Source organism: Vicia villosa, linkage group LG5 (assembly GCF_029867415.1).
Source record: "Vicia villosa cultivar HV-30 ecotype Madison, WI linkage group LG5, Vvil1.0, whole genome shotgun sequence".
Taxonomy (NCBI): Eukaryota; Viridiplantae; Streptophyta; class Magnoliopsida; order Fabales; family Fabaceae; genus Vicia; species Vicia villosa.
Genome location: NC_081184.1, coordinates 77,876,913 through 77,902,121, shown reverse-complemented (window position 1 = coordinate 77,902,121; position 25,209 = coordinate 77,876,913). Strand labels below are relative to the sequence as shown.

Sequence of the window (25,209 nt, the reverse complement as noted above, 5' to 3'; positions counted from 1 at the left end):
GCCAACTTTGTTGCTCGTCCCTGCCCATGTCCGCTTCAACTCCGCTGAGCGGACTTGCTGGTAGAAAAATCTCTGCCTGGGTCCGCTTGGACTCCGCTGAGCGGACCTTCTTGCACAAAACTCCTTCTTTTTGTATTCCACCCTCATTGCAAGCTTGTTTTGATCATTCTACTCATTCCATCTTGGCAAAAAGTTGTTAAAACCTAAAGAAAACATTACAAGAGTTAATAAACTAACTTAATTTAGAAAATAAACAAAAAGTTATTTATTTACATACTAATATATCAAAAGGTGATCAAATTTGGCACAAGAGTTTAAGAAATACCACAAAACTTATATACAAAATATGCACAAATGGGATTCTAACAGTGGTGTTTTGCTTGAAAATGGGAACGATATTGGAGGAATTTATTCGTAAATTTTTGTTGCACTGCTGTAACAAATCATGAAAGACAAACAAGGCTATTATATTGAACTTTCTCATTCTTATTATTAATTTTTCATATATATTTAAAAATGCACATAAAATTTCTATGAATAATTTTAATTATTTTTTCTTATATGAAAGAGCATGCTAATATGTTAAAGTATGTACAAATTTTAATTATTTTAGATGGGTGACGTGATTTTTATTACCATTTGATACTAAAATATCAATCAAATATTTCATTTTAACTAAATATAATTGTTTTAGAATTTAAATAGATACAACTAAGTTATAACATTCCTACATATATTCTTTATATGTATAAATTTTAACTTATATGTGAAGTCCTACTTAGTATAGAAAGAAACTCACATACTTATAAAATGTAAAAAAATTGAGTTTGAGTACCCACTAATCACATTTAAAAATTTGTAGTGTCACTTATTGTGATTTCCCTTATACAATTCTCTCAATATAATATCTACATATGCGACTACTCATATAATGTGATGTATACTATTTTTAATTTTGTAATTAAAATTTCAAGTATATAATGAAATAAAACTAATCTACATCCGCTCATCGCGCGGGTCTTATACTAGTTGAATTAATGGAATTAGGTTTTTAAAAAAAATAAGGTTTTCGCTTTTGGGAGAATATACCATGAAACGAAGTTGCCGACGAAGAGGAACGAGGCTTTGGCAGCAGAGGAATTGATCCTGGATTTCGGAGAAAAGGCAAAGGCTTGCACTCAATCGGATATTAGAAGAGATCTCCATATACAAGGTAAGGGTGGGGTTCGACTAATATAACCGATTGTTTGATGGTTGTTATGTGGGATTTAGGGTTGTATAATTTTATTGTTAAATTATGTTCTGTGCTGAATTGTGATTTCTGTGATTTTGTTATGTAACGGTTTATCTAGATTTATAACGAAGTTTTTCTGTGGTTAATTATTGTTTGCATATGTTGCGTTGAATTGAGTCTGGAAAATATATATTGATGAAATTAAAATCGTGGTATGGATTCTGTATAATTACCGCAAGTAAGACTATGAAGCTGGGTGGAATTAGGAAGAAATCGGAGAGGAGAAACAATCTAGAGACGGGGGCCTCCGATGGTGGTGGGATCCCCTTTAACTGAGACGGGCGCCTCCATAGGCCTTAGAAAATTGGAGACGGACGTCTGCTTGACTGGGACGAGCGTCTTGGAGTGAAAGAAGGGGGTGACGAACGTCACCTTTAATGTGACGAGGGACACATAGTTATATTTTGTTGATTTGTTTATTTATAGAACTAAATTAGTATGTTAGATGATGTTTATGAATTCATGACATAACTTTCTGTAGCGTAGAGATATAAGTAGGATCACCTACTGTAGTATTAATTGAAAAGCTTTAATCTAGATTAGTAATATATATATATATATATATATATATATATATATATATATATATATATATATATATATATATATATATATATATATATATATATATATATATATATATATATATATATATATATCAGTATAATACTAATAATAATAATAATATTAACAATTGTTTTAGTATTTATTGGTTTTAATTGTTTTAAGTTTATAAACAATTGTTGCTATATTTAATTAGTTGAATTAAGTAGCCCAAATGAATTAATCTATATCTTGTGAGGTTGTTAAAATAATTGAATTTGCAGGAATTATATGAACAGAAACTATTAGCAGACTATTATATAAACTAGGGTTAATGAACTTTTTCGTCCCTTTAAATATTTCAAATTTCGTTTTTAGTTCCTCCAAAATTTTCCTTCAAGAAATCGTCCCTTCAAAATTTTTCTTCCGAACTATTGGTCCTTAAAGTCAAATTTCGTAGCTAATCGGTGGCTAAAGTCGTAGCTAATCTCTAGCAAATTTGACGTTAGGGACCAATAGTTTAGACGAAAAATTTTGAAGGGACGATTTCTTAAAGGAAAATTTTGGAGGGACTAAAAACGAAATCTACAATATTTAGAGGGACCAAAAAGTTCATTAACCCTGTAAACTATTAGCCCAAGAGAATAAGATTAGCACACTTGTATATTTAGCAGAATAGCAAAGAATTGGAAGAGATAATATTTGTATCAGGTTTGGCTAAATGGCAGAGTGGTCCCTATGGCAGTAGAAACTCAATAGCAGTAAAGTGATTAGTATCAGTATAAATAAATAATAGTAATCACCGTATACAAAAACAATGTCGATTAGCCGATTTAGTAGATTTAAGCGGTATAATTAATTAACTAGAATTAGTTGGAAATTGACAGGGCAGTCCGTATAGATTAGTAGGTACTTTTGGTTGATTTTGTTTTGTTATAATTTTTGTCGAATAAATTGAATTGCAGGTATAGTTGGGTAAGTTAATTCGTCCGGTTATGGACATTGCTGATTATAGGTCCTATGACCAATGTTGTATTGTTTGCGTTGTTGTTGATTAAGTTTTAGGGCGAATGACCAATCACTAGTACAAAAATATTAATTTACACCCGTTTTTTTATTAAATTTACACCCGTTATTTTTAATAAAAATCGGGTGTATATCCACAGGATGAGAAATGTCTAACGAATTTACACCCGTTATTTTAAATAAAAATCGGATGTAATTGGACGTAATTACGTTTTTAATTACACCCTGCTTTAATAAAAATCGGGTGTAATTGGACGTAATTATGTTTTTAATTACACCATGTTTTAATAAAAATTGGGTGTAATTGAACGTAATTATGTTTTTAATTACACCCTGTTTTAATAAAAAAGGGTGTAATTGGGCGCAATTACATTTTTAATTACACTCTGTTTTAATAAAAATCAGGTGTAATTGGGCGTAATTACGTTTTAATTACACCCTGTTTTAATAAAAATCGGGTGTAATTGGGCGTAATTACGTTTTTAATTACACCTTATTTTAATAAAAATCGGGTGTAAATACGCCATTTATGAATGAACAATTATATTATATTTAAATCTATTTACACCCTATTTCATATACACCATTTAGTTATATTTCATTTTCAGTCATAATATTTCAAATACTATAAAATTCAGTCATAATATTTCAAGTACTATAAAATCAAACACATAAATATCATATTTTAACTAAGTCATTTTGATCAAAAAAAAAACTAAGTCATAAAACTTTCTTAATATATAAGTTTTTTTCTTCTTCTTTGGCTTTTGTTTTGGCAACATTTCTATGTCTTTATCCTCTTCAACCATTTGCATTTGATCTTGTAGATTTTGCTCCTCAACCTTTTTATTTTCAACCAGTTGCAAAAATATTTTAGCCCAAAGTTGCCCAAAGATATCTGAAATGTTGAAACAAATATTAATTTATAAATGATACATAGAAAAAAATAATTAAAAATAAAATAAGATCCTTTCACGAAGTCCTTTAATTTTGTTTCTAATTGTAAAAGTTCATCGGCAACAACATTGTTAGCTTATTGAAGCACACAACAACAGACAATCACAAGCATACAGAAAGGGCACAGAAAATTATGAACCTTTGCTCTCTGCCTTAACCTTCAAAGCCAAATTCACAGCTGCATCAAAATACTCTGCTACCTTAACGAAATCCTCCTCAACAAATCCCCTTGAAGTAAGAGCAGGAGTTCCTGAAATCCACGAGTTATCAAAATCATGTAGTTGAACAAAGTTATATCGATAATTAGTAAAAATGCTCCAAGCTGCATTGCGACATTACATTCAATTGTCACACATGTATTCAATTTTAGGATTTTCCATAATTACAAAGTCAACCCAAGAATGAAACACTGCATTGAAAAATATTGAATTGTATCACTGAAGCCCAGTTTCTGAGTGAGTAGTAAAGTCCCAACAATAGTCAGCAAGCAAAGAGCAACAAAAGCCTCTGAACTTCTTATATCTGCAACAACCTGAATTTCTTCAACACTTCATTTAATATAATATTCATTTATTGGAAACATATTATCAATTAATTTAGTTGAGTTAAAATATACCTATCTAAAGCAGCTATTTATATCATAACTTAAAAATAGTTAAAGAAATAAATTAGCTACTCCTAACTAGCACATACTCCTATTGTTGGACAATAGTTTCTTCTTATTTTTTTATAGCCTAACTAACAAATTTGGAATCGAAATTAAAAACATGTAAGAGAATAGTGATGGTCTCAATTAAGCTCTCAAGCGCGCCATAGTCGATCCTCCGAACTCCAAATTTCTGGTTTGACTTGGTTCACCGCTGCAGCAACTCTTGTTTGCTCAAATATTTTCCAATTCAACGCATTAATATTCAATCTTAGAGCCACCCAAATGCAGACAACCATTTCACATGTTTTTATGACATTGCATAACATGACAAGTTACTAGAGGAACCAAAAGTGCATTGTCAACATTAAACCTAGAACTTACTCATTGTCTTGCTGCTACAAATTGAAAATACAATCACTAATGATCTAAATAATAGGGGTGGAGGGAATAAACAGTCTAATAAAAAATACTAACCAATTCTTATACGAGGAAATTCTCTATTATCTCTAAAGTGGTAAATAACACTCTTCAGCCTGGATAATTGAAAACAGGAGTATAGTAAAATAATAATTATATACAAAATTACAAATTATATCATATCTCAACAATCATGTATCTCATCACATTATCTACAAATATAAGTACACAAACAATATAACCTGTTGAAGTTTGACCAGCCCAAGTTCTGCTAGGTCCTTAATTATGTTCCTCTGGAAATCAGTCAAAGTATTTATATTATATGCCTAATCATTGAAAAAAATCAAGTATCAGAGGCGCATTAAATTGCAGTTACAAAAGAGACCAGAACAAAACTTGTAGAAGTAATGACAATATAGAACATAGTAATTTCATGCACAACAGATTCTTAGCAAGGCACAAGAACATATTACCTCCCCAATGGCATGAAAACTAAGCTCAAGCATGGATGATATCAAGTCACCTGCATCAACACCTCTCTCCGGCACCAAAAGTAGATGATGAAGAGCGTGTAGGAATCAAATAGCAGAAAACATGTACATATAGCGATAGATAACTGTTAGAGCTACCTCGGAATTAGAACTATAACTGTAATATACTCAATCCTTGTGCTTCTGCATTTCAAGGAACTATAACTGTCTGACGCATAGACTATGATTATACTATAAGACACATGATAGTGGTCTAGTGAACTAAATTTAGAATTGAAATTTAAATCTATGTAACAAAAACAAATATTCAAAAACGAAAAAGAAAAACTACTTAGATCACCAAGTAAAGCTCTACAAGGACCTTGAGTAACATTATTAGCAACATCCAAAATCCAAAACCCTAATCAAAAAGGGGAATTAGTAACAATAGAAATTAGTAGATCCTACAAAAGGTAAATGGAGAAGAATAAATAAATATGAAATTGAAAAGAAGAGAGAGAGAGAATGGGATTAGTAACATACTAGTGTTCTTTGTATCTGCTGAATTAAAATTCTAATATATAGACCGTGAAGTGTTGTATACCAAAATAATATAAGTTCTAGCATGGAAGACAAGCCTAAATTATGAATGTGCATATTAATCCGAAAGCATTCTATGACCTCCCTAATAATTCTGATACACTAATATCTATAAAAAACAGTCAACCAACCCATACAATACAAAATGTGCTTCTACTCTTAAAAAAAACGTAAGTATGTAATAATTAAACCATCAATTAAAAATCAATAAGCCCAAAATTGAAATTAAAGAGCAACTTAGCATTTAAACTGAACTGCCAAAGCTAAGATTACTAGTAATAATTCAGTAACTTGCAAATGCCAATGAGCAACGCAAAGAACCATTTCACTACCAGCAAGTAACTCACGTACGTACAACTTCCTTTTTCTATGCGCCTAAAAATATCAAGCCACAGTCCAGCACTGTTTCATGTGTGGTGCCGGTGTAGTGGATTACTAACTCATAATCATAATAAACAGATCAGAAGTGACAAAATATTCAGTAAGCTAGATACCTGACCCACACATGTGACATATTCCACGGTAAAAAGCTCCTCATCGGCAACAACCGCTCCAATCATATTATCACCTGGTACATCTTTCGCTAGAAACAAGCCCACAAATCCAGGTGAAGTCCTGGCCCCTGAATCATCAGTTTTCTACTAAAAAATAAGACAGCATCCAAGCCATTTGGAGGCATTGGTATGTCATCAGCATATAAAGCTTCTCCTGTGACCTGAATGTAAGTTGTAAGAATCATTTAGCCAAGCATTCTACTAAGAAAAAGACAATTTGATAAAGAGACAATGTAAGCCAAACATAACTGAAAGATAGAGACTACCAATTGAAAACATGACATATAGGGAGGGAGGGAGACAGACATGTGCATGGGTTTAGCATAAAGAAGTGCATATAACCATACCAGATGCTCAACGAGCAGAAAAATAAAGCATAAAAATTAAAGCCAAACAATTTCATAAAAATTGTCAAAGATACTGTTAATATGCCAAAATAGAATGGAAAGAGAAACCTAAAAAATAGCACCCAAATGACTGAATGAAACCAAATCAAAAGTAATGACTACAAGGGTGCAGAGCCAAGACTCTTCAAAGGAAGATAGTCCTCTGTCACACAGCACAAATTAAGAAGTTCTTCCTCTTCTCCTTCACGCTGCACTAACCTCCTCTCATCACACTTTTCTTTTTTCTTAATATACCCTCTACACTCTACTAGGCTTATAACTTTGCTGACTTAAATACAAGTCCTAAAAGATACCATATAACTATTTATAAGCTGTTAACCAATTAACTATATAAATTAATTAATTCAGAGACAAATTATAAATACTATGCATGTATTATATAAATAAATAAACCTTATTGCTAAAACTCATATGGAACTTCCTTGTTGAAAATTTGAAGGATGGAATTTTAACATTCTGTGATGTTCTCATCTTAAGCTTTGAAAGTATAGAAAAGAAACTAATCCAGTCATGGATGCAACTTATCTAAAAGTTTTCATTCTTGGTAGAAGCCAACAAACCAACGACTTCGGATTCTTCAAAGATTAATGAAGCAATAATAAATGGCTGAGAAAAATACTAATTAGCATTATGAAACCAAATGATCTTACCTTTGCTGCAGAAACAGCAGCTTGACAGTGTGCTCGAAACTCAGCAGAAATGTTTGGCTGCAAATGTTTGACCAAACCAATAGGTACGTCAAATCCCTGTTAGGCTTATAAAATATTTTAGAAGATTTACAACACTTCATATAAAACCTTCGTCAATCCAATAATGAAGATATAAGTAATATGCTTTGTAAAACATGTCCAAACTGGGAGTATGCACCATGGTCAGTGTATATAGATATTATATACTTAGATGTATATAAAATATTTATCCAAACACTTGATACTCATGACCGAAATGAATAGCAAACTTATCTTTTGAATGGCTGCATGAGCGATTACTGATGCTCCGCTGATTTCACTGTGCTACAAAACAAAGTGAAGCACCAAAACATCATACAATCAGCATCAAGAAAGAAATTCTTAGACCATAACATAAACAATCACAAAACTACTACCCCCTAATTCTATAATCAGAATCTCGAACAAAATCAAAATCAAACACATACCCGACGCTTGCTAGCTTCCAGATGCTCTTGCTTCCGAGACGAAGCAGAGTTGTTCGGTAGCACCTGAGCCGACGCCATTGAACTACAGCAAACGATCTAGAACAGAATTTCAAAATCTCCAAAATTCAAAATCTCACGAAATAACAACATCCAAGTTGCAATGAATTTCAATCGAACAACCTCAAACCTAAAAATTCGAATAGAATTTCCCAGATCGATGAAAATTTGGGAACGGAAACGAAAATTGAACCAATTTGATTTTATTTTAACAAAAAAAATGAAAAATGATATGTTAATTCTCTCTTCTTCGTCGTTTTGGATACCTCTGATTTGGTGTGCAATGGTTTTAGATGCTTCCTCCATTTTTGTGTGCTAGATTGTTCGCAGAGCTGAAAAATGGGTTTGGTGAAATGCATGCGCGGTGGGTTTAGTGAAAGAGTTTTAGTATATTTTATTCATCTAATAAATTTAAACCCATTAATATTCCCTCATTAATTTCATAATATTCATAATATTCACTTAACAAGTTATTAAGAATAATATTTTGAGTTATAAAAATAAATATTTTTTTAAAATCTATTTAAATTTACGCCCGATTTTTAATTTAACGGGAGTAATTAAGATTTAAATATAATAATATTTTTAATTTACGTCCGTTTTTAAAAAATAGGGTGTAATTTTCACATGATCAATCATAAACTTATACTTTATTTACAAAAGTGCCACCATGTTTCTTATTTACACCCGTTTTTCGTATATCGGGTGTAAATTTTAAAATTATATTGTTCATTTTCCACTAGTGAATGTTGGATTACGTTGAAGCAATTGTTGCATGTTCAAGTTGTTATTTTGTCGTTGTTGTTCTGGTTGTCATTGTGGTTGATGTTACATGGCATACATTGCATTGTTTAAGTTGGCCTTGATGGCACCTGGTTAAGTTGGCCTTGATGGAACTTGATGGCACCACGTTAAAGCCTTATGCCTTGTTGAACTGCCTCGATAACCTGACATCTGTTTAAGTTGGGAGTTCTGCTCCAAATGGTACCACATGCAATTGCATAGTTATGTCGCATTTTGAGTAATTGTGAAGTTAATGTTGTTATGAGTTGATGTTGATATAAGTCGTGTTGGTTTGAGTTGTGAAATAATTATTGTAATTATTGTGATAAGTGTTGTTGCTGATGGTTGTTATTATTGTTGTTACAAATTGTTGCTAAAGTTGTTGTTATAGCTGCTGTTGCTAGTTGTTATTATATTTGTTGTTTGAAAGTGGTGATAATTGTATGATCAGATCTAATATATTAATTATCATACTTTTATTTATATTTTTCGATATCTCACCCCTTTTGAATGATGTTTCCCTACCATGGATAGCAGTGAAAGTTTGAAGTGATTTTATGAAGTCTTTAGTTGATGTTAGTCGAGTTGGTGTCTTGCTCTGATACATAGCACTCGGGATGGGATTACGATTGTACTTGTTGTCGTATTATTATTATATTTAATTTATCAACTAACCCTTCACCAATCTCATTACTTCATGGTAATTTTTTTTTTTTTACAAATTAATTGAATAATAATCTACCCTCAAAACTATACTTCACCTACCACGTAGTCTTCTATCACATTACACATTAATTAAATAATAAATAATTATAATATTAATTAATTAAATAATTCCCAATAAATTTTACACCTAATTATTATAATTTATTAAATAATAATAATACATATTTATTCTCCCTATACTCCACCTAATAATAATAGCTCCAACTTCTCCCACAAAAACTTCTCCAACTTTTTTTTATCAATACATTGCAAATTCAGGCCTTTACTTCTTCAATCTTTGAAATTTTCTATGTTATTCTCTTCTTCTAATATTTATTGATATTTTTAATTCTGTCTATACCAATACATACAAGAACACTCATTTTTATATTTCACAAATTTTATTGAAATATATATTATTTTTCATAATATTTAAACAACTAAACTGTTTTTATTTTTTAATAAAAAATAAACTTATAAATATATTGATACTTTTTAAATTAATATTTACCGATATTTCTTCAATAAATTTTATTCATGCATGGAAGATGTAACACCCCTTTCTAATAGCCCAAATATTTAAACATATAATCAGAGTAAATAAGTATGCATATAAACAAAGGGTTTCACATCGACGTTTCCAACAACTAAAAGCTTTCAAAAACCAAACATCATTCATCATCAGATATGCAATTACACCTGGTCATCAAAGTAATACCTTTCACTTGTCATAATTCATCAAGAATATGCATTCACAGCGAATATAATAAATACTCATGTATTTCATAAATGATCATGTCACATACCATAATTATATTTCAATAATAATCCATAAGATAATATAACGTCATATCCAAGATATTCGACACTATGGCCTCTCAACAACAAATAACAAAACACACATGTTCACAGGATAATATCATAATACATATCCACAAAAAAACATGAGTTCAATACTACTAATCCCAATCCAATGTTACATGACCAGAACATTGACTAACTACTTAATCACCAAACAAAACTCGGACACTCTCCGGCTAAACCTCGCACGAGCTACTAAGCGTCTGAACCTGCATGTTACCAACAAAGGGTAACATTCAAATAGAAGGGTGAGAATTCAAATCATTATGAAGAAAGTATAATAAAGTACAATGATTTAATTAACAATCATATGAATTCATCACACCTTGCATAATCATGTAAATAGTATGATATCCAATATATTTCTCATGTTCAAGTATGCAACAAAACTCAATAGTATGATATTCAAAAAGATTCAATACTATTACTTCTACTTCTAATAATTAGGCCTAATTGATATAATCTCTTAATATCTCTATTAGCCCATTAAACCAAATAAACACAAATACATACAAAGTTAATTAATTCAATTAATTATTATATTACATAACAATTAAATAATTAATTAACACACCAAATAAAATAAAATAATATAAGAAGATAAATAATACTAAAAATCGGGCTGTTACAACTCTTCCCCACTTAAAAGATTTTCGTCCTCGAAAATTACCTCAAACGAACAACTTCGGATACAATTCCCTGTTCTTATCCCCGAGTTCCCAAGTGATATTCCCATCGGCGACTCCACCCCATATCACTTTCACCAAAGCAATCTCCTTACCACAAAGCTTCTTCACCTCTCGATCTTCAATTTGCATAGGTGATGTATCAACCGTCAAATTATCTCTTACTTGAACATCATTTAATTGAACAACATGCGATGGATCCGCAATGTACCTCCTCAAGTGAGACACATGGAACACATCATGAATATTAGAAAGAGACGGTGGCAATGCTATCCGATATGTCACTTTACCTACCCTCTCCGTAATCTGATAAGGACCAATGAAATGCGGCGTCAACTTATGTGACTTCAAAGCTCTACCAACACCCGTTATTGGCGTAACTCGAAGAAACTCGTGATCATTCTTCTCAAACTCAAGATCCTTCCTCCTCTTATCATGATAACTTTTTTGACGACTCTGAGAAGTCTTCATCTTCTCTTGAATCATCTTAATCTTATCCGTAGTCTCTTGAACTAACTCGGGTCCAACCACAACACTCTCTCCCGATTCATACCAACACAAAGGAGTTCTACACCTTCTACCATAAAGAGCCTCAAAAGGTGCCATTCCAATAATCGAATGGAAACTGTTTTTATACGTAAACTCAATCAAAGGCAAGAAACTATCCCAATTTCCTACTTATTCCAAAATACAAGACCTCAAAAGATCTTCAAGCGACTGAATAGTCCTTTTTGTTTGACCATCAGTTTGAGGATGATATGCTGAACTCAAACGCAACTTCTTACTCAAAGCACTTTGCAAACCTTCCCAAAATCTCGAAGTGAACCTTGGATCTCTATCCGAAACAATACTCGACGGAATACCATACAAACAAACAATCCTCTCGATGTATAACTTAGCAAGTATCTCCATCGAATAATCCATCCTCATTGGAATAAAATGAGCACATTTCGTCAATCTATCCACAATGACCCAAATCACCTCATAATTACTCGATGTTCTCGGCAAACCCGAAACAAAATCCATATAGATACTATCCCACTTCCACTCAGGAATAGATAACGGTTGCATCAAACCAGACGGCTTTTGATGTTCAATCTTTGGCTTTTGACAAGTCAAACATGAATACAAAAATTCCGCTATATCCTTCTTCATACCTTGCCACCAAAACATTTTCCTCAAATCTTGATACATTTTAGTAGAACCAGGATTAATACTCAAACCTCTTCTATGCCCTTCATCAAGAATCCTTTTTCTCAAATCCGCAACATCCAGAACACAAACTCGATCACGACACCTCATGATATCATTCTCATCAATCCGAAAGTCACCACCTTTTCCTTGATTAATCAATGTCATAATATCGACCAATCTCAAATCTGATTTCTGACCTTCTCTAATCTCATCAAGGATGCCACACGTAAGCTTCAACATACCAAGCTTAACACACAAAGATGTCGCTTCACAAACCAAACTCAAATCTCTAAATTGTTCCAGGATGGTAGTTCAAACCAAAATTATAATCCTTTAATAATTCCAACCATCTTCTTTATCTTGTATTCAACTCTTTCTGATCGAATAAATACTTCAAACTCTTTTGATCACTATACATATCAAATCTCGATCCAAATAAATAATGCCTCCAAAGCTTTAAAACAAACACAACGACGGCCAACTCTAAATCATACGTCGGATAATTCCTCTCATGAATCTTAAGTTTCCCTGAAACATAAGCTACTACTGGTCGATTCTGCATCAACACACCTCAGCTCGAAATTACATATCCATGGAAGCTCACTTCCTTCACTAAACTCACACTTAGAAAGCTTCACAAATAACTTATTCTCTTTCAACACCGATAACACAATCCTTAAATGCTCAGCATGATCATCTTCACTCTTATAATCAAAGTATCCTTAAGAAACGTCACCTCATAGAACCTTCTTTCTTCTTAATCGAAAAAACAGGCGCACCCCACGGTTACACATTCAGACGAATGACCCTCTTCTCAAACAACTCCTTAAGTTGACTCTTCAACTCCTCCTTAGCCTCTTTATACACTACCAAGTTAGTAAGACAAGTCTATCTCATCCAATACGATCCTGTCTCCTATCAACAATAGATTAAGGGTGACCAGTTCCTTAATTTGTTAATAGTAGCCGACAACCATGATGGAACATAAACCTCCATTACTAAACTATAATAGTGTTCCTTCAGAACTTGTACTCGAAACCTAAAGCACTAAGGCCCAAAATCTCTCTTAAGGTTACAATTACTTGATCTAACTCTAAACAGTTCATACCAAGATCCTCGTCAAATTTATCTAACGGAAAATAAACTAAATATATTCCAAAATCTCTACCAAAGATATGCAACGGACAATTCAGACACACATAAGACGTAGAAACAGAACCCATAGCAGGTGTATCAATAACCATACTTCTACGCATATCAGATAAAACAAGATCCAATTTCATAGCGCAATCTAAATAAATGAAAGAATGGTTGCACCATTATTAGTAATAAAACACGTACCTCATATTATCCTATCCTTAGCAGTGGTCTTAGCACTAGACAATGCAAACGCTTTTCCTTTCGCTTGCTCCTTCTTTGGTTTGTCGCACATGGAACTAATGTAACCTTGCTCATCACAACTCTAGCAAATCCTACGCGAACCAACTCCATAATGAATAGTTTTGTGACCCCGCTTGCCACACTTAAAACATGTCACTTTCTCCTTAGGATAATCAACAACACGATGCCCCTCAACACCACAATTGTAACACTTAATTGAAGCACTAGATCCTCCCCCACTTAGCTTTTCAGTGCAATCAGCTTTCTTCTTCTTGTCATCACATGGTTTCCCATGTGATTGACCTCTTTCTCGTTTCAACTCTAGAAATCTCACTTCTTTCTTTCCATGCACATCTTCTGGAAAATAGTTTTCCAAAAATGCATCACAGAAAAGAGTCTAAGTAACTTCAATACCTTCCTCTTCATATATCTGCACAATATTACTCTATCAATCCTTAGCTCCTTTCGTCAGCATGTGAGTACCAAACCGTGCCTTCTATACATCAGTACAATTCATGACTTGAAAGATCTTCTGAATTTCTCTCATCCATGCTTCTGCTTTGTCCGATCCATACTCTCCTTCAAAGATCGGAAAATTGTACCTTCGGAAGTCTCCAAAGGCACGAAACTCATCCTTTCCTCCATTACCAGCACTCTCGTGTGGTGCTTGTCCAATCACACCAGCCCACCTCGTTACTTCCTCGAAATTAATGTCACCATTCCTTCCTGCAACCATTGTCCTAAGACATCCAACAACCAAAATAGACAAAATAGTATTGATCGTGTCAGATACACAATCTAATACAACAGGAATAAGGACATTAATGACTTCGACCAACTGGTCAACCAGGCTCTGATACCCCTAATGTAACACCCCTTTCTAATACCCCAAATATTTAAACATATACTTAGAGTAAATAAGTATGCATATAAACAAAGGGCGTCACATCGATGCTTCCAAAAATTAAAAGCTTTCAAAAACCAAACATCATTCATCATCAAATATACAATTACACCTAGTCATCAAAGTATAACACCTGTCACTTGTCATAATTCATCAAGAATATGCATTCACAGCGGAAATAATTAATACTCATGTATTTCATAAATGATCATGTCCCATACCATAATCATATCTCAATAATAATCCAAAGATAATATAACGTCATATTCAAGATATTCGACACTATGGCCTCTCAACAACAAATAACAAAACATACATGTTCACAGGATAATATCATAATACATATCCAAAACAAAACATGAGTTCAATACTACTAATTCCAACCCAGTGTTACATGACCAGAGCATTGACTCACTACCTAATCACCAAACAAAACTCGGACGCTCTCCAGCTAAACCTCGCACGAGCTATTAAGCGCCTGAACTTGCACATTACCAACAAAGGATAACATTCAAACAGAAGGGTGAGAATTCAAATCATTATGAAGAAAGTATAATAAAGTACAATGATTTAACTAACAATCATAGGAATTCATCACACCCTGCATAATCATGTAAATAGTATTATCCAATATATTTCTCATGTTCAAGTATGAAACAAAACTCAATAGTATGATATTCAAAAGGATTCAATACTATTATTCCTAATATTCACATAAACCATCATTATCAGATATTCACATTTATCACCAAATCATGTATCAAATATCACCAAATACAATTATCACATCTCATACACACATAACAATCACACAATTGCATATATTCAAACATCACATAACACCAATGTGAATCGATGCAAGACATGTGACTCTATGCATGTGGTACCGAATATGAATCCAAAGTTCCACCGCTTTCCAATTCAATATCTAGAATTCAAGCCATGCTTCCGATCCGGACAAGACCAAAGCCCACCAAACATAAACATATAGCTTATCACTTCTATATCCATCTCAAGGATCAAGCCATCGAAATTGGTTCATCATTTGTTATATTTACAAAGGCTTAAAATGAAATGGAAAAGAAACAAATAATAGCACACATGGAAATATCATGAAAACGAAATATAGTAAGGCTTAAGTGGGGTGTGCCGGTCGGCACCCCCTTCCACTACACACGCTGACCGTCACGCTCTACTGGCGCCGACCGTCATGGTCTCTTGCCGGCCGTCATGGTTTCCTGTCGGCCGTCGCGGTTCATCTCTGCCAAACGGCAGGCTCACTCCATGTTCTCATTTTCCTTTCATTTCCAACACGCACAGAATTGCAACATTATTTCTAATTCAATTTCTACTTTCTACACAATCACCTAATCATGTTAATCTACCCATTCACCCAATCATACTAACCCGTAATAATAAGGATTCTCCCCCTTACCTCTTGAATTTATTCGAAACCCTAGCTCTCACTTTGTTCCTCTTTTTCTCCTTTTTTCTCTCTCTTCTCTTGAAAATAAGTAAATGATATGTTATGTTTCACTCTACCCTCTCACACTCTTACTAACTTATTGTCATAATGGGCTTAAGAAATAGCACTCCCAATATTACTTCTACTTCTAATAATTAGGCCCAGTTGATATAATCTCTTAATATCTCTAATAGCCCAATAAACCAAATAAACACAAATACATACAAAGTTAATTAATTCAATTAATTATTATATCACATAACAATTAAATAATTAATTAACACACCAAATAAAATAAAATAATAAAATAATATAAGAAGATAAATAATACTAAAAATCGGGCTGTTACATCTTCTACTAAATTTCATCCTGAAAATTAATATTAATAACTAGTGTTTCTACCCGTGCGAGGGACGAGGTAAAATTTATTATACTAAAAAAATATTTTATAATTATTTATAATTTACAAACAAAGTTATATTAACATTATAATATATCTATGTTATTAGTTGCACCTAATTTTTTTTATTAATAATACATTATATTTTGTTTATAAAAATATTTTTATTACTTCTAAATTTAATTTATTTAATTATAAAACAATTTTTAAAATTTTAAATTATGATGCTAATTTAAAAAGAATAGTATTTGTTAATTTTTTTTGTAATTTACCAAAAAAATCATTTAGTCTATAAAAAATCATTTAATATTAATTAAGTAACTAAAAAGAAATTTTTATTTTAAAGTTGTTCGATATGAAATGAATAAATAAGATCTCATTTTAAATATGACCTTCATTTCTGAGAAACAATCTATATGGAATCAATTTTAATTTATAAAACTTATATATTTATAGAATTTTATGAATAAAATGATAAAGATTAGAACTCGTCAAAAGAAATTATAGAAATTAAAAGTTTAAATTTTTATAGTATGTTATGATTTGAAGAGATTTAGTTTTTGAAAAACAACTTAGTTTTATTATTCCATGTTTGGAATAATTTATAAGATATAAAATATCAAATAAAAATGTTTTAAATTATTTAAAATTAGTTTGTAAAGATAATAATTTTTTTAAATTTTTTTTAGAACCCTAGATTAGTTGAGGTTATTATCTATTACAGAAGTGGATTGATATAATTTTAAATGATTTTATGATTTGATCAAAATTTATTTTCTATAGTTGGTATGCTATGCACATTTGTTATAAAAATGAAATGAAAGACAAAATTATTTATAAAAAAATTATTATTTTTTAAATGAGATAATAAAAACATACCTATAATTTATCTGTATATAAAAATATTTGAATCAATAGTGTATTTTTTCGTTTATAAATATTATTTTTGTTTTTCCATTATTTATAAAAACATTTTAATCAATAATAAATTTGTTTCCGTATATAAAAATTAAATAACACTATTTCAAAACATGAGAATCATTTGTCCCGTTTAATATTAATGAATTTTAAAAAAATAGTCGATAATTTTTCACAAATGTTTATTAAAATGGTCGATAATATTTCCCGTTTCATATTATTGAATTTTAAAAAAATGGTCGATAATTTTCCACAAATGTTTATTAAAATGGTCGATAGTATTTCAAAAATTGGACATTTATTATTGAATGATTTAATTTTATCTCTTTTTAATATTATTTTTGTTTTGCCATTATTTATAAAAATATTTGAATCAATAATAAATTTGTTTCCGTCGATAAAAATTAAATAACACTATTTCAAAACATGAGAATCATTTGTCCCATTTCATATTAATGAATTTTTAAAAAATGGTTGATAATTTTTCACAAATGTTAATTAAAAAATGGTCGATAATATTTAAAAAATTGGACATTTATTATTGATTGATTTGATTTTATCCCCTTTTTAATGAAATTTAATGGGATTTATTATATCTTCAATTTTAAAATAGATGATATTTAAAAAAATTAAAAAAGAAAAAATATCATTACTCTAAATACAATTAAAAAATTCATAACAACACAAATTTACAAATAAAATTAAAAAAGTATTTTGAACTGGAACTAAATAAAAATAGATTAATAAAATAAAATATAATTATATATTATCCAAAGATAGACATGTTTCACTTATATGTAAAATGGTCTAGGCTTCCATTTGGTGTGAGAATTCCTTTCTCCATTGTTTCCATTGATAGGTTTCTAACAGCCTGATTCTCCTTTAGTAAATGAATGAGATGGAACTTTACAAATATGAGTAAAGAAATATCTGGTTGTGACACGGAATCATACTTATATAGTGGAGACGGTTATAACTAACTTCAATTTGTCTGGCGTGAATGCAAACTACCTGTAGATGTAGATCAACGGTTGAGATGGAAAAAACCGTGTTTTTGTACATTATCCAAGAATGATAATTCACCTGTATGTAAGTACTTTACACTCTCTTAGACCTAAAGATTGAACAAATCTTATTAGACTTTTTACCAGCCCAAAACTAAAACCCAAATGAACTCGGCAACATCACTAAATCAAACCTCAAGAAATACCAAATCAAACCTCAAGAAAAAATCAACCTCAAAAGATAAAGATAAAATAAGATGCACATATCTTGAAATATAAAAAGAATTTACCATAGATCACCCAATCAAAACTCAACTCGAGGCAACTATGAAGTATGTTTTTAAGAGACCGCACTGTAGAAAAATAGATTCGTAATTCACTGTGTGTTTTAATCAATCAAAATTGACATTGAAGGATTCATTTCAAAATTTTGATATATATGATATTCTCAGCTATTAATTCGGGAATTAAAAATCACTGAAATTTAATTTATATTATATTCTCAATTATTATCTTGGGAATTACAAATCCAGAAAGATTCTGGATATGCAGTCTTGAATTAACTAAACATCAAATACATTCTTAATACTGCTCAAAAAATTATCAACATTAAGTAAGAAAGTTATTGTAAAACCTAAAGCAATACCTACTGAAGCTGTTAAGGCTGATTCTCAGGTGGCGGTTGAAGAAATTACTAGTGAAGGCTTAACTACTACTAGGATGGAACCAGAGATGAAGGAAAAATCTGATGCACAGGTGGAGTCTAAGTGGACTGAAGTGAACAAGAGCACCAAAGACAGAGGTAAGAAACCTATGGTTGAGAATAACTCTGCTATCCTAACTTGTACAAATGGTTTTGATGCATTGCAAGTTTTGAATGACTTGCAAATGCTGAAGGAAACTGGATAATCTTAGTTGCTTGGAATGTGAGGGGGCTCAATAAAATTGCCAAGCTCAGGGAGATTAGCTCCCGTCTCCTCGAGCTTAAGGCACACATTAACATTCTGATTGAAACTAGAGCTAAACAGAACTATGATGCTACTATTAGGAATAAGATGAAAATTGGTGGGGTTTTCATAGACAATTATGGTTATCACCCCAATGGCAGGATCTGGGTGCAGTGGGATCCCAATTATGTTGATATCCAAACTGTTCAGATGAATAGTCAAATGATTCACATGGCTTTTTACAATAAACAAAGTGTTTTCATGTGTTGGTTGAGTGCAATTTATGGTATGAATAAGTTAGATCAAAGGAAGCAACTCTAGAAGGATCTAGATTCTATGAAAGTTCAAGGGCCCTGGTGTCTAGTTGGAGACTTCAACAATGTCCTGTGCTCTCAGGACAGGGTTGGTGGAAAAAATGTTATTGAGGCTGAGTACCAAGATCTTGAGGCTATGATGAGAAATAATGCTCTGACAGAAATGACAAACAAGGGTGAATTTTATACTTGGTCCAATAAGCAAAGCATAGGCACGATTTACTCAAGGATTGACAAACTTTTGGGGAACACTGAATGGTTTAAGGCTCATCTAGACTGCTCTCTTGAAGTTCTTCCTCCCACTGTATCTGATCATTGCTTGCTTCGGATTCACCATCAGAATACCCAGCAAAGGAGTCAAAAGAGGTTTAGATTTCTTAATTGCTTGACTGAAGTTGATTCTTATCATCAAGTAGTGCAGGATAATTGGAGTCAACCTATTGAGGGAAGACCTAGTTATATTCTTTGGCATAAGTTGAAAAGACTTCAAAAGGTTCTATATAAAATGAATAAACCTCTGATTTCAGCAGGCCAGAATATTGTTCAGGCTAGGGCAAATCTTACAAAAGCACAGGATGAACTCAATGCAAACAGATGGAATGCTGACATGATTAACAGAGTTAAGGACCTGAATGCTGATTTGATTAGGTGGCATGAAGTTGAGGAGAGTATTTTAATACAAAGGGCAAAAATTAAGTGGCTTAGGGATGGAGATGGTAATAACTCCTTTTTCCATGCTTCAGTCAAAGTGAAACAAAATACTAAAGCCATTTCTATGCTGGAAACTGATGATGGGATGACTATTACCAATCAAGCAGATATTGAGAAGGAGATTCTGAGTTTCTATGGTAAGCTTATGGGCTGCAGAGAACATTCTCTTGATTGTGTGGATATTAGTGTGCTTAGGAAGGGCTCCCAACTCAATGGGGATCAGAAAAGTCTTTTGGAAAGGTGTATCACTGAAGAGGAGACTTACACTGCACTCAAAGGCATTGATGATAATTCTGCACCAGGGCTTGATGGATATACTGCTAAGTTCTTTAAAGTAAGCTGGTCTACTGTCAAAGGAGATGTAATGGCTGCTATTCAGGAATACTTTGACAAAGGCAACATGTATAAGGCTTTCAATTGCTCCTTGATATCCCTTATTCCAAAAAGTGCTAATGCCAAATCTATTAGGGACTATAGGCCTATTTCAGTCTGCTCTACATTTTATAAAATAATATCTAGAATCCTCATTGCAAGGCTTAGCAAGGTTATAGGAAGTATTGTTAGTACTAATCAAGCGGCTTTCATACCTGGCCAACAAATTCATAGCCATATACTTTTAGCTTATGAGCTCCTTAAAGGTTATGACTGGAAGCAGGGATCTCCTAGATGTATGTTTCAGGTTGATCTCCAAAAGGCGTATGACATGATTAGCTGGCAGGCATTAGAAACAATTATGCAAGAATTAGGCATTCCTCCTAAATTCCTCAAATGGATTATGCAGAATTTGACTAGTGTTTCTTATAGGTTCACCATTAATGGGACCCAAACCAACCTACTCAATGCTGAAATAGGAATAAGGCAGGGGGGTCCCATATCCCCTTACCTGTTTGCTATGCTTATGGAGTATTTACAGAGATGCCTACACCAGATGCAATTAAATCCAACTTTCAAGCATCATGCTAAATGCAAGAAGGTGCAGCTCACAAACTTAATGTTTGTTGATGATGTCCTATTGTTAACTCGTGGTGATATCAGATCTGTTGATTTACTGATGGGTACCTTTGATAAATTTCTCAAAACTACAGGTATGAAGATTAACAAAGGAAAAAGTAAAATTTACTTTGGTTCTATGACTCAGGACATGAGGAATAGTCTACTCAATCTCACAGGTTTCCAAGAAGGTGCACTCCCTTTCAAATATCTCGGAGTCCCTATCACTAGTAAGAAACTCTCTATCCATCACTATATGCCCTTAGTTGATAAAATTGTCTCTAGGACTAGGATCTGGACTGCCAAGTTATTGACTTATGCGGGTAGACTGCAATTAATCAAGAGCATTTCCTTTTCTATAGCCAATTATTGGATGATGTGTTTCCCGCTTCCCAAGGCTGTTATTTACAAAATTAATGTTGTATGTAGATCATTCCTCTGGATAGGCAAAGAGCAAGTTAGTAGAAAGAGTTTAGTTGCATGGCACACTGTCTGTCAACCTCTATTGAAAGGTGGCCTGGGAGTTATTAACCTTACCTTGTGGAACATGTGTACAATGATGAGGCTCCTTTGGAATATAAGTAACAAACCAGATAGCTTATGGGTCAAATGGGTCAATGCCTACTACCTGAAGCATTGTAATGTTTCTGAGATCCAGGTTAAACCGTCCAGCACCTGGATTATGAAAGATATCCTGAGTACTAGAGCAGTAGTGCAGCATTATCAAAGCCAGTGGAATGCTATGTGCCAAAAAGGTAAATTCTGCTGTGGTGATATATACAAAGCCTGCAATGATAATCCTAATGTTCCCTGGAGTAAATTGTGTGTGCAAAATCCTGCTAGCACTACAACAAAAATTAGTTTAGGCAACGAGCGAAAACCGCGGCCATATGTATAAAAACCGTAGTCCAAGACGTTAGGCTACGGTTATCCAAGCGTGGAATATGCGGCCGTTGCCTATTTGCTTAGAATACGGTTATTGCACTTTCAGCCACCAAAACGAAAAGCGTAGCCTATAGTAAGTGAAAAGACCATGGTTTTTGATCTTGTTTTAGACCGCGGTTTTTATTAAGCTACATTTGAAAACCGTAGTCTATCCTTCACATTATAATCTTTTTCTACATTTTTAGTCCACGGTTTTGTTAAGCCACGCTGGTAAAATGTGGCCTATTCTTCATACCATAATATTTTTATTCTATTTTTTTTTAGATTGGAAATATTTGTTTCAATTTAATAACTATAAAATTTATATAAAAAAAAGATAAAAATAGTGAAAAATTCATTTTATTATTTTGAACAAGATAATTTCACTATATTATAAAGTTAAATATACAACATTAAATACACTAATTCATTAATTCTAGCAAATTCTTTTTGTCGAAGGTTTTTTGTATTCCCATATCCATATACTATTGGTGCTTTAGTTCTCTATTTAATTTGGGTACAAAATACTAGTCTTAATTTCAATTTCCCCAACAATAGAATAACCAGAAATTGTCCCTGCAATCAAAATTTCAGCATAACATTAGAAGTAATGAAGGGAACAATACAAAACAGCCGATGTAAATTTCTCAATCAAACTTCACAAATGAAAAACACCCGATGAATTCTAGCAATAGACATCAGTGAGACTACAACAAAACCTTGATATTAATTCATTAAAATAAATTGAGACTCAATTTAAAATTCATGTATAAAATAGATAGATAAATACACACTAGAATTTCATCTTTAGTTGGTTCAATTTTGTATTGAATCAAAGTATGATTTGCATGCTCAATTGAATATTTATAACCATACATAAAACTTCAAATATTAAAGAAAAATTTTCAAAAAAAGTAAAATACAGCTAAGTTGAAATTTGCATATTCAAACACACAATCTTGGTTTTAGGTACCTTTCCATAAGTTGTTGTTTGGGAGGCATAGGAGGAAGAACACACCATTATACTTTATACATCAATTGACTCCTCCTTCCCCATTCTTAAAAATCATATGAATGAGATTAGTTTCAAGACAAATAAACAAGACAAAATAACATGTTACAAAACTAAAAAATATTACACCAAATCTTAAGAAATTAAACTTACTAATAACTTATACATTATATACTTATGCTCTAATTAAATTTGTTATTCTTAATACTTAAATTAAGAATTATTAGCAAATTATTTCATGAAGCTCAGGCGAAGAATATACCTGAAAATTTTTAGATAACATATTATACCTGAAAGAAACATTTAGATTTTTAATAAAAATTAAGAAAATTGTATAACTAGTCATAGTCGCTTAGGGAGACCAGATAGGCTATCCATCACCACCCTAAGTGGAAGCCGGGAAGAACAGAGGCAGACAGATAAGAATAGTGTAATAAAGCAACCACTATAATAAAAGTGGTTAGGCACAAGGAAACAAAATCAATAAGAGAAAAATAAAAGCATACTTTCTATCTCTTAATTGACACTTAGCATATACCTTGTACAGTTGATAAAATAGTTAGGTCATTACACAACCAAGAGACCACATATCAATAGTTGTTTAGTTTTGTCTTGCCCCAAGAAGAAGTTCAGCTCCCTGAGAAAAACCATAAACAAATATCATATTCAATTTCCTCCTATGAAATTTAATACTTACTTAGGGGACAACATAGCCACTAATGTAAATCAGAACAACTAGTCAAATGTTCCTCTTGGTCCATAAATCTACTTGATTTCAGAAATTTTTTAATCTTGAAATCTATAAATAGAGAGACAATTTACTCAAAATAGGGAACAGTAAAAGACCAAAACTTAAAATCCACAGCTTTATAAAAATAGAATGAAAAAAAAAATACCTTTGATTGAAGATGGAGGAATCTAACCCTCAATAGACAGATCACGATAGTGTAGAAACCCTTTGCTTTTCGTCTTCCTTGCAGCTTAGGAGAAAATGACCTCTTTTGAAATATATAGGAGATGAAAACAGAGATAGAGACAAAAGAATTGAGCTTTCGGTTGACTTTAGTTTTCCTTGCTGTATGTGGCGAAGAAACCATTTGAAATTTATGATTTTGGGTGAGAAGTGAAATTTAGGGTTTAGGTGAGAAGACGACGCGAATAGAAGAGAGACCGTTTTGGGGATTTGAAGAGAAATATTTTTGTTTGAAAGAAAACAATATGAACTCAGTATTTTAGGCAGTTATGAAAATTTTACTAAAAATCATTTTTGATAATATTAAATAAAATATCATTAATTTTATACATATTAAATCAAATCATATCATTTAAATATTGATGAGATATTTTATATTGGTTTAAATTAAATGTAACTTTTGTTCTCTTATATTTACCTTTTTGAATGATATTTTTTTTGTAAAGAATTAAATAAAAAGATTGGACTTTTATTTTGTAAAAAAATCTTGAAATTTTTATTTTTATAAAAATACATTTGTTTACATTGAAATAAATTTCTTTTAATTTTTCAAAACTATCCTCTAAATATTCAAAAATATCTTCATATTAGTAAAAAATATATTTTGTACTGAATATAACTTTTATTTTAGTGAACTTGAATTTTTTCTTTTTAGTATAAAAACATATTTTTTGAAAAAATATCAAAGGTATCTCATTAAATTGCACAAAATCTCAAATTTCTCATTTTATATTATTTTTGTGCAGTTTATTTTTTTATATTTATGACCATAAAAAAACATATTATAGATATTATTTACGAAATTTATCATTTTTATTAAAAAAAATTATTTAACTATAATTTTTATTTATTTAAAAAAATATGTTTTATATATTATTGTAAAATAAAATTTTATGCTTTTACAATCT

General features: G+C 31.7%; 1 long non-coding RNA gene across 1 annotated transcript; it reads right to left on the bottom strand.

The window, feature by feature from the left end:
• Positions 1-22,770: 22,770 nt before the first annotated feature.
• On the bottom strand, positions 22,771-24,620 carry LOC131606776 (uncharacterized). Its single transcript, XR_009285029.1, has 3 exons — positions 24,225-24,620; positions 23,290-23,961; positions 22,771-22,892 (listed from the first exon to the last, which is right to left on the bottom strand). It is a non-coding gene; the product is annotated as an uncharacterized LOC131606776 (long non-coding RNA).
• Positions 24,621-25,209: the final 589 nt, after the last annotated feature.